This window comes from Heptranchias perlo, chromosome 9, assembly GCF_035084215.1.
Source record: "Heptranchias perlo isolate sHepPer1 chromosome 9, sHepPer1.hap1, whole genome shotgun sequence".
Classification (NCBI taxonomy): domain Eukaryota; kingdom Metazoa; phylum Chordata; class Chondrichthyes; order Hexanchiformes; family Hexanchidae; genus Heptranchias; species Heptranchias perlo.
Genome location: NC_090333.1, coordinates 6,180,708 through 6,192,168, shown reverse-complemented (window position 1 = coordinate 6,192,168; position 11,461 = coordinate 6,180,708).

The following is an 11,461-nucleotide window of genomic DNA, read 5'->3' as shown; positions in this document are numbered from 1 at the left end:
GATATATCTTACCCTCTCTTTATCTCGCTCTCTCTAACTGATTTTAAAATTAATTCACTGTTGGAGCTTTCACTCTCTGGTTCTGACTGCGCAGCTTGTCAAGGACGCTTCAAACTGATAGGTTGGTGGAAAAATAGATCCTTTCCCCACTCTCACACCTCAAAGAAGCCCGGGAAAGCCCACTGCACTTTTTGCAGCTCACCGTTAAAGCAAGTGGGCGAATTTATAACTAACGAGCAGTGGGCGAGGTTCACTCTCCACTCATTGCAATTTCTGGGCCAGTTTCTTTTGGTGGTTGAAGGGTTCTCAAAATTCACACATTTTTCATATCATCAACAAGGATATGACTTTTGGACTTTAATGGCAGAGGACCCAACTGCTGGGTTAAATGTGGAACCCTGCAGACAGGAGGTTAGGCCCATGAGGGCCTGGGACTTGACATGCCCGGGCTTGTTGGGTGCAGTGTGGATTGTTGCCTGAAACCAGACAACGAGAGGAGACAGAATATGCATTCGTCCCTTTAAAACAATCAACCCAGAGAAAGACTTCATCTTACACGAAACTAAAGCCCATCAAAACCTTGCATAAATAATCACTAAGGCAGGAAGGCAACAATGGAGCAATTATGCAAGCCCATCAAGACTTCACATATACAATGGCTTTCAGTTCAAGACTAGTTCCGGGGGCAGGAAGGCAACGATAAACATTATGAGAGCCCATTAAAAACAACGAGACAACTGCCCCAAAATCAGTTAAGGTGAAAAAATATAATCACCTCAAGAAGCCCACCTAAATCAGACAAAGAACGAACCTTGATTTGGCGCTCAGATAAGAAATTTTAAAAAAACAGAATAAATGGGCCACCAGTTACGAAGGGGGCAGGTTTTAAGCAGGTTTTAAGCAGTTTTAAGCAGAGTTTAAGCAGGGAGAGATAGCTGAGCTGAGCGGAGGAAGGAGATCCAGAGGTTCGCAGGCCCGCAGGCAACATCACGGCGAGGGGCACGGTGTGGCAGGCTCAACCGAAGACAACAAGGCCGCAACCGCAGCCCTCCACGAAGATCGACCACCCACAACCGCGCCTTACCGCATCAGCGAACTCCACCCAACTGAAGAACCTTCGCAGATTCCACAGACCAGGACCACGTGGGGACCGCAGGCCCCAAAGGACACAAAGAGCGTATCCCAAAACTGCAACCGGCTTACCTGGCTGGATTTCGAACTGTCAAGGAACCCTGGTTGGTGAGCATGATCCCTGACCTCTCCTAGTTCAATTTAGTTAGGTTTTGGGGGTGGGACAAGGGTAAGGGGATTAGTAGCGTGATTTTCCCTCATTATGCCGTGTGTTCCCCATTCTTAACTAAGTGTACTTTTGTAGTTCTGTATAATCTCAGTGTAAACCGAATGTTACAAGTTTGTGACTTCAATAAACCCAGTTTTTCGTGCACCAAAACCAGTTGTCTGCTGCACTTTGTTGCAACCACCAAATAAGTCCAAGGTCTCGAACCCAGGGAGTGGGAGCGATTCGGACCGCTCAGAAGTCAGAGGTGAAGCTGACACACTGTAATGGAAGAGAGGATTTCAGATGATGTGTTCAGTAAGGTGAATATGGAAAAAAAATGGGTCACTGATCTGTTAAAGGCTGGGCGCCCGGTAGATGCTGCAGAGAAATGGACAGAAGGGAAGGATCATAAAAAATCCATAGAAAAGGCAGTCTGGCTGATGTGCTTCAAGAAACAGATCCAGCTTTTGGACAGGCTCGTTGAAGCACAGGCAGCTGAGATTCGGGAGTCAGCCCTGGAAGTCCAAACAAAGGCCCTAGTAGGGGAGAAGTTACTGTTAGCATTGCAGGCTCTGAACCAGGAAAGGGTGCAGTTAGTGGGAGAGCATAAGACCCGGCAGGAATATTTACAGTGTCAGGTCACCGAGGCCAAGAACAATGAGCTGAGGTTGCGGGAAAAGAATGCCCGCCTAGCAAGACAAGTAAGAGAGCAGGAGGAGAAAGTAAAAGGCTTACAGGCAGCCTATAAGATAGTGAGCGCACAGGGGTTTGAGGATGCAGACCATGGCCCCTGCCAGAAGCAGATAGAGAGTCTGAACCTTGCTCGAAGGACGGGAAAAGGCATGGTGTGCCTCATAAGCCCGAAGGCAGCCCAGGTCAACTTCACAGGGAACCTGGGGAGAACGGTTCAGACACCACAGGTAGTGCCAAAGGGACGACCCGGTTGAGGAGCAGGAAGGCCCAGGACCACCACCCGGAGCGCCAAGCTTTAGCGAAATCTGGCAGGAGTGGGGGGTGGAATTCGGGGCAGAAGCTGAGGAGGAAAACCCCCAGCAAGAGAGGCTGGGACCGGGGCCGATGTGCCCGGCCCGGCAGCAAAGGTTCGGCCCGCCCGCTGATAACGGGGATGAGGGAGCCCTCCAAAACCAGTTGGTAGTTCCCCACAGCACCCAACAGCTTAGGGCCATGGTAAGCCATTTAACTAAACTTGCGGAAATGGGGACCCCCTCGGTCCACTTCAGGGAAGTGGAACAAGCAGCAAGCATCAACGAGTGTAATGATGCTGAACAGGCCAAAATGCTGCTATTCTCCCTGGAGAGTAAGCTCTTCCAGTCCCTCTCTGACCAATGTAAGATGGGACAATGTAAGTTGTTTAAATCCGAGAGAAGGGAACAGACAGTTGGGGGAAGGTCTGAGATTAAAAATCCTCAGCCTGCAGCAGGAGCAAACTCACAGACTGCACAAGCAGGTGCAGTGGCTTGTTTTAAGGGAAGGGCCATCCCACCCACCGTTTGGGACACTCCCCCGCTCATCTGGGACTCAGACGAGGTGGGACTTGAGGGCAGAGAGTTACCTGCCCCTGACACAGGTTTAGAAGAGGTACAGCCTGAGGATAGAAATCCCCAGCCAGCAGCAGTGGAGATTCCACAGACCGCACAAGAGGGGACAGTGGCTCGGGTTGAAGACCCACCAGCCAGAAAACCCCCACCAGCCAGAGTTCCTAGAAGGTCCCCACAAACGCCACGGCCAAGGAAACCGTGGTCACCGGCTCCCCAGTTTAACAGGGCAGCCCCTCAAGTCAGGGATCGATCTGAGGACAGAGGTCCCCAGCCAGCAGCCGCAGGCTGCGAGGGTCCAAAGGTACAGGACAGGGCGGCCACACCGAAGGGAGCAGTGTGCTGTAGCCCGAACAGGGATTAGCCTGGCCGTCCGGGGACGGGAGGCGGATGCACATAGCTTCTGTCATTTAATTTTGAGATTGTTAAGTTTGGGTGTTTTAGTTACATTTTAAACAAGGTGGTTGGTAGTTTCAGTATTATTGTTTCAGAGTGTTTGTGTTGAGTCGCGGTCGATAAAGTTTTGTGACCGTGTATTATTTTTCTATGTGTGTACCATATTTTCCAAGTGGTGCAGGGGTGTTGGACCCCCTCCGTGCTTGGTGGTGAATGTTAATTCTTACCTGTGCCTGCATCTGAACACAACACCTAAAGGGGAATGTATGTTTCGGGTCTTAGATAGGTAAACTATAGGGGAAGGTTGGCTCTCGAGGATCGAGAATTTTGCTCACCCAGCATGATACTCTAGCAAATAAAGTATCACAGTGGGGAGTGTAAGATTTTCAAAATTCACAGATCCCCCAAAAACTCGGAGGAGAAAAAAACCCTAAAGATAAGGACTTTGGACTCTTTTCGAACCATTTCAGGGTGATGAAATATTGGGACGACTCACACATGCGCCACACCAGGAAGCATCAACAGGGAAAAGTACTTTTCGAGGAATCCATGTCCTTTAAGGGACTCGCTTCCTCGTAGGGGCGACTGTAATAATTCTGGGAATTCACCTTTTCCCTGAGTATGGAAAACTGTGGCCATTGACTAAAATCCTGAGATGGAAGGATAGGTGACAGGTCATCAGATGAATCAACAACACACACAATGGAATGTGGGAGAATTACTACTTCAGACATGTCTCTGTTTTAATGCAAAACCTACAGCAGGTGGTCAACACTCAGCACTAATTCGAAAGGCAGTAGGCCATTGAAAGAGGCAACTGCTCCAGACATGGTGGGGCCATGTCTTTGTTTTAAAGCAAAACCAATCAACACCTAGGACGTTGGATACAAATTGAAGCCTGTATACCAGGTGATCAGAAAATCGGAATTAAAACAATGACCCATCGGGAGAAGCAATTGCAACATGATGAGGGACCATCAAAAAGCCATCAAAGGTTGTTAAGGACTTTGTAAGAACTGTTTAAACGAACATGAAGTGCTTTTTTTTAAGTGACGAAGACCATTGTAAGAGAGGGATATCGAAGTGGAAACTCAAAACCTCTCTCGCTCTCTCTGGCTCTTGTTGGCTCTTGTGTTCTGCTTCTCTTGTTCTGCCTGTCTCTGGAAGGAGAGCAGCTTCCAGTGAAACCAACGAACCCTACGTGAGAGAAACGCTCAGCCAGACCTTCCAGTGCAAAGGATTGTTCAGTTCAGTTCAGCCAGGAGTTCGACAGCTTGGGAGACGACAGTTCAACAAGGCGAGGGGCAACAGAGAGAAGGTCAGCAGCTGTAGAAGCAGACCGACACACAAGAAGAAACCAGAGCTACAGCCCCAGTGACCATCAGACACCTCGCGGCAACAAGAGCCTTACGAAACAACCAACCGAATATTATCATCAACCAACCGGGTAATATTGGGCCATCGCGACCAAAGAAAACCAACTCGGGAGAAAACCGAAGATCCGCAAAGTTTCCACTCTACAACCTAATCCTGACTTACCTCTGGGTGAGTTACTGTCAAGGACTTGTTTGGTGAGCATTATCTCTGGTCCTTTAGAGTCCAAATTAGCTCGTACAGTGGGATTGGGGGGGTGGGTTATTTTTCTACTGTAATTTCCCTCGTGTGTACCGAAGTGTTCCCCATTTTATTAGATTGTTAAGATTGTTGTGTTGTATTTTCTCTCTTGAATAAAGGTCAAAGTTTCTTGCAACAAAACCAGTTGTCTGCTGCACTTTGTCACAACCCCCAAATATGTCCAAGGTCTAGAACCCAGGGAGTGGGAGCGATTCGGACCACTCAGAAGTCAGAGGTGAAGCTGACACACACCACCACCCCCTACAAGGACCAAGTAAGGTCCATTCTTGGGGTCTGAGCAGAGGGAATGGTGCCCACCACCAGGGCCCTGTCTCTCCAAAAGAGGCTTCGTCAGTTCTTCAGCTGCTGCCCATGGATTACCACCACCCCTCTCCTGGCGACCACTGTGGTCAGCAGTGCTAGGTGGGTTGCAGGGGTCTATGCCTCTCTGCCATCATCTCGAACTGGCAGTGTGGTCAAGGGTCTGCTGGAGGCCTTCCCTGCTGGATGGGAGGCAGGGAGGGTGGGAATATCCAGGTCACTGGGAATGCTGCGGTCGGCCTCACGCTGGATTTTCCTTGATTTTCCTCATTGGGGTTTTCCACTGTCGCATTCCACTCCTCCCTCGAAAGGAAGTGATCAATTGGATTGTTTGGGCTCAGTACTTTTATATTCCCACATGATCACTGGGAAGAAATGGATTGGATATTTTGGATGAGTTATTTGACCAGATATTTGAGAAGTTCCATTTCCACTGTTCACCATGGCCTCTTGCACGATCCAATACAACAGGAAACAAAAACATGAAGTGGCCGAGGTTGCTCCTGAATTCCTGACATTGTGGAATGAGGCATACACACTAACTATAGAAAATAGAAATTAAGTACGAGCGGATGAAACTCATTATAGTGCAACTCACTGCAGGCATACTTTGAAAGTTGCTGTGTCAGAATAAATTTGAGAATTTGTTAAACTGTGACAGTGGAACACCCGAATACAGCAGATGTCTTTGAGCCTCTCTCCGTGCATTTCCTTCAACTCAGTGCCAAAGTAAACAACACAACTCTTTGACTGTGGAAAGTTTTCTGAGCAAACATTTTTTTTAAAAGCACAGCACAATAGACAGTCATCACCTGCTGACACATCATTTCAATCCATCAGTCTGAGTTTTTTCCTCCATACATCACTCAATGTACAGATCTGTCCAGATACTATCGAGGTTACAATCATTTTGTAGCAGGGGGCTTGAAAGCCCTTTGCTTTTCAGGACATCAATTTAGCAGCAACAAGTAGCCCACATAAAGTGTCAGAAGATCAAAATATCTGGTTGGACAAACGGATGTGCATTGCAACATTGCAATGGTATTGAAATGCAGAGGGGAGAGTCATCACTTTTAAAAATATCTCCATTTTCTATCGTGGTTCTGTCATTAATCGCATATTTTTCTATTTACGGATTTCACCGTGCCTGACGTTACGATCTTCAATAAGAATTCTGTGGACCTCAGTTGCTCAGTCGATTCCCAGAGTGATTGTTTGTGCAGGTGTACAGAAGCATAAAGACATACGGCTACCTTGTCTTTAAGGAGGATACAGAGTGTATACATTAACTTTGTATTCATTTGTGAATATAGATAAACGTGAAAATTCTGAACTACAGTGTTCGTAACAAGATGGACTAACTGTCCAGTAAATTCAACATTCTGAAATGTTCTTTCAAATAGGCCGATGACATTTTTATTTTATGCAAGAGCAAAACAAATCATTTGTGAATCATTTATGCAAATTGGAATAAACAATTGCTGAAAGTATTCTGTCAGCAACTGAATATGACCCCGGATCTTTTTCTAGTTTCTCCCTTGTCTTCCCTCAAGCCCTCTCTGAGCCCATCTTGTCAACGAGACCCACCTCCTGCTCCATTGACCACATTCCCACTAAACTGCTGACCACCCAATTTTCCTTCATGGCCCCCATGCTAGCTCTCATTGTAATTGGTTCCCTCTCCTCAGCTATTGCCCCCACCCAACTCCCGATCAAAACCAACATCATCACCCCTCCTCTTCATAAACTCATCCTCAACCCCTCCATCCTCGATAACTACTACCCCATCTCCAACCCCTGTTTAATCTCCAAACTCCTTGAGCGTGTTGTTGCCTCTCAAATCTCAACTCACCTTTCACGCAACTCCATGTTTTAATCCCTCCAATCAGGTTTCCACTCCTGCCAGAGCACAGAATCTGCCCGAATCAAAGTCACAAATGCCACATAAATGCCGTGGCTACAAGAGCAGGTCAGCCGGTGGCTACAATGGACGTGCTCTCCAAAATGGGGTTTGGGGAGGGAATCCGCAATTGAATCCGACTGCTCCACGCAGACATCTGTAGCGCAGTCCTAATCAACGGGTGAGAGTCGGAGAGCTTTCCCATCAGATCTGGAGTCAGGCAGGGCTGTCCTCTCTCCACGGTCTTGTTCGTATCAAGCGATTTGCCGTGTCCATCAGGAAGGACGCAGGTATCGGGGGTGACAATCCCGGGCAGTGGAGGCTCTCATGTTAACGCTTCCCTGTTCATGGACGATGTCACTGTCTTTTGCTCCGATCAGTGGTCGGTCCACAGACTGATGGGCATCTGCAACCATTTCGAGCTGGCCTCAGGGGCCAGAGCGAACCGAAGTAAGAGTGAAGTCTTGTTCTTTGGCAGGTGGAAGAATCGAACCTTTGTCCCCTTCACCGTCAGGCCCGACTACCTGAAGTTGCTGGCGGTCTGGCTCGGGGGGGTCCCAGGCCTGCACCAAGAACTGGGAAGAGCGGATCGCCAAGGCCAAACAGAAGCCTGGTATGTGTGTGGGACGATCCCTCTCCAGAACCGGCAAGAACCTGGTGATAATGTGTGAGGTACTCACGGTGTTGCTCTACGTGGCCAACGTCTGGCTCATTCCCCGCCAATCCGCCATCACTGTCGCCCGAGCTATCTTCCACTTTGTCTGGAGGTCCAAGGTACAACGCGTCTGCAGGGCCACCACGTACAAGCCCCCAGACAAAGGGGAGAAGAACGTACCCAATGCAGCTCTGATCCTGATGGCCATCTTTGTGTGTGGCTGCCTTAGGATGTGTGTAGAGCCCCAGTACGCAAACACCAAGCCTCACTGCGTGCTGAGTTTCTACATGTCCACCACACTGAGAAGACTGGGTCTGGCAACGCTGGCCAAGCAGATGCAGGATGTCCCGTCCAGCTGGACCGTACCCCACCACCTTTTACCAGGTGGAGAAGTTCCTGAGGAGGAACCCCTTCAACCGCAAAGCCATCAGACAGTGTTCGGCACGGAACATTCTGGGAGTCCTGCAGGGAAAGGAGAAGGTGGATTTGATTGGGCAGTTCCCCGACCAGATGGTAGATGCCATTTGGCAGAACGTCTCGTCGCTGGAACTGACCAATAGGCACCAGGATACAGCCTGGACGGTGGTGAGAGGGCCCTTGCAGTGCGGTCCTTCCAACATGCACGGAATCTCAGCGACACCACGAGCTGCCCTCGAGGCTGCGGCAGGGACGAGGCCATCGTCCACCTCCTGATGGACTGCCCCTTCACACAGAAGGTGTGGAGAGAGAGGCGTTGGGATCTGTCCGAATTCATCCCCAACAGTTCGGTAAAACAGGACGCTGTGCCATACGGGCTGTTCCCCGGGACACACACTGAGACAGATATCAACTGCTGCTGGAAAACCATCAACTCGGTGAAGGAGGCCTTTTGGTCCACCCGAAACCTGCTGGTCTTCCAACTGACAGGGCTGTTCATGACCGAGTGTTACCAAATGCACACTCCTAAGGTCCAGGAGTATGTGCTGCGGGACGCACTGAGGCGAGGTGCGGCCCAAGCAAAGACTCTCTGGGGAAAGGCCACTGTGTAAGGCCATCCCACTTTGTATTGTACAGAATGTATTGAAGATATGTACTGTCCCACCAGCAGGACAGACCCACCAGAGGTGGCGGTACAGTGATATACAGTCAGGAGGGAGTGGCCCTGGGAATCCTCAACATTGACTCTGGACCCCATGAAATCTCATGGCATCATGTCAAACATGGGCAAGGAAACCTCCTGCTGATTACTACCGACCGTCCTCCCTCAGCTGATGAATCAGTCCCCCGACATGTTGAACACCACTTGGAGGAAGCATTGAGGGTAGCAAGGGCACAAAATGTTCTCTGGGTGGGGAACTTCAATGTCCATCACCAAGAGTGGCTCGGTAGCACCACTACTGACCGAGCTGGCTGAGTCCTGAAGGACATAGCTGCCAGACTGGGCCTGCAGCAGGTGGTGAGCGAACCAACACAAGGGAAAAATTTACTTGAACTCGTCCTCACCAATCTACCTGTCGCAAATGAATCTGTCCATGACAGTGTTGGTAGGAGTGACCGCCGCACAGTCCTCGTGGAGATGAAGTCCCGTCTACGCACTGAGGACACCATCCAACGTGTTGTGTGGAAATACCACCGTGCTAAATGGGATAGATTCAGAACAGATCTTGCAGCACAAAACTGGGCATCCATGAGGCATTGTGGGCCATCAGCAGCAGCAGAATTGTATTTCAGCACAATCTGTAACCTCATGGCCCGGCATATTCCTCACTCTACCATTACCAACAAGCCAGGGGATCAACCCTGGTTCAATGAGGAGTGTAGAAGAGCATGCCAGGAGCAGCACCAGGCGTACCTAAAAATGAGGTGCCAACCTGGTGAAGCTACCACTCAGGACGACATGCATGCTGAACAGCGGAAGCGACATGCTGCAGACAGAGCTAAGCGATTCCACAACCAACGGATCAGATCAAAGCTCTGCAGTCCTGCCATATCCAGTCGTGAATGGTGGTGGACAATTAAACAACTAACGGGAGGAGGAGGCTCTGCAAACATCCCCTTCCTCAATGATGGCAGAGTCCAGCACATGAGTGCAAAAGACAAGGCTGAAGCGTTTGCAACCATCTTCAGCCAGAAGTGCCGAGTGGATGATCCATCTCGGCCTCCTCCCGATATCCCCACCATCACAGAAGCCAGTCTTCGGCCAATTCAATTCACTCCACGTGATATCAAGAAACGGCTGAGTGCACTGGATACAGCAAAGGCTATGGGCCCCGACAACATCCCAGCTGTCGTGCTGAAGACTTGTGCTCCAGAACTAGCTGCGCCTCTCGCCAAGCTGTTCCAGTACAGCGACAAAACTGGCATCGACCCGACAATGTGGAAAATTGCCCAGGTATGTCCTGTCCACAAAAAGCAGGACAAATCCAATCCGGCCAATTACCGCTCAATTATCAGCAAAGTGATGGAAGGTGTCGTCGACAGTGCTATCAAGCAGCACTTACTCACCAATAACCTGCTCACCGATGCTCAGTTTGGTTCCCGCCAGGACGACTCGGCTCCCGACCTCATTACAGCCTTGGTCCAAACACGGACAAAAAAGCTGAATTCCAGAGGTGAGGTGAGAGTGACTGCCCTTGACATCAAGGCAGCATTTGACCGAGTGTGGCACCAAGGAGCCCGAGTAAAATTGAAGTCAATAGGAATCAGGGGGAAAACTCTCCAGTGGCTGGATTCATACCTAGCTCAAAGGAAGATGGTAGTGGTTGTTGGAGGCCAATCATCTCAGCCCCAGGACATTGCTGCAGGAGTTCCTCAGGGCAGTGTCCGAGGCCCAACCATCTTCAGCTGCTTCATCAATGTCCTTCCCTCCATCATAAGGTCAGAAATGGGGATGTTCGCTGATGATTGCACAGTGTTCAGTTCCATTCGCAACCCCTCAAAGCAGTCCGACCCTGCATGCAGCAAGACCTGGACAACATCCAGGCTTGGGCTCATAAGTGGCAAGTAACATTCGTGCCAGAAAAGTGCCAGGCAATGACCATCTCCAAAAAGGGAGAGTCTAACCACCTCCCCTTGACATTCAACGGCATTACCATCACCGAATCCCCCACCATCAACATCCTGGGGGTCACCATTGACCAGAAACTGAACTGGACCAGCCATATAAATACTGTGGCTACGAGAGCAGGTCAGAGGCTGGGTATTCATTGGCGAGTGACTCACCTCCTGACTCCCCAAAGCCTTTCCACCATCTACAAGGCACAACTCAGGAGTGTGATGGAATACTCTCCACTTGCTTGGATGAGTGCAGCTCCAACAACACTCAAGAAGCTCGACCCCATTCAAGATAAAGCAGCCCACTTGATTGGCACCCCATCCACCACCCTAAACATTCACTCCCTTCACCACCGGCACACAGTGACGACAGTGTGTACCATCCACAGGATGCACTGCAGCAACTCGCCAAGGCTTCTTCGACATCACCTCCCAAACCCGCGACCTCTACCAGCTAGAATGACAAGGGCAGCAGGCGCATGGGAACAACACCACCTGCACGTTCCCCTCCAAGTCACACACCATCCCGACTTGGAAATATATCGCCGTTCCTTCATCGTTGCTGGGTCAGAATCCTGGAACTCTCTTCCTAACAGCACTGTGGGAGAACCGTCACCACACGGACTGCAGCGGTTCAAGAAGGCGGCTTACCACCACCTTCTCAAGGGCAATTAGGGATGGGCAATAAATGCCGGCCTTGCCAGCGA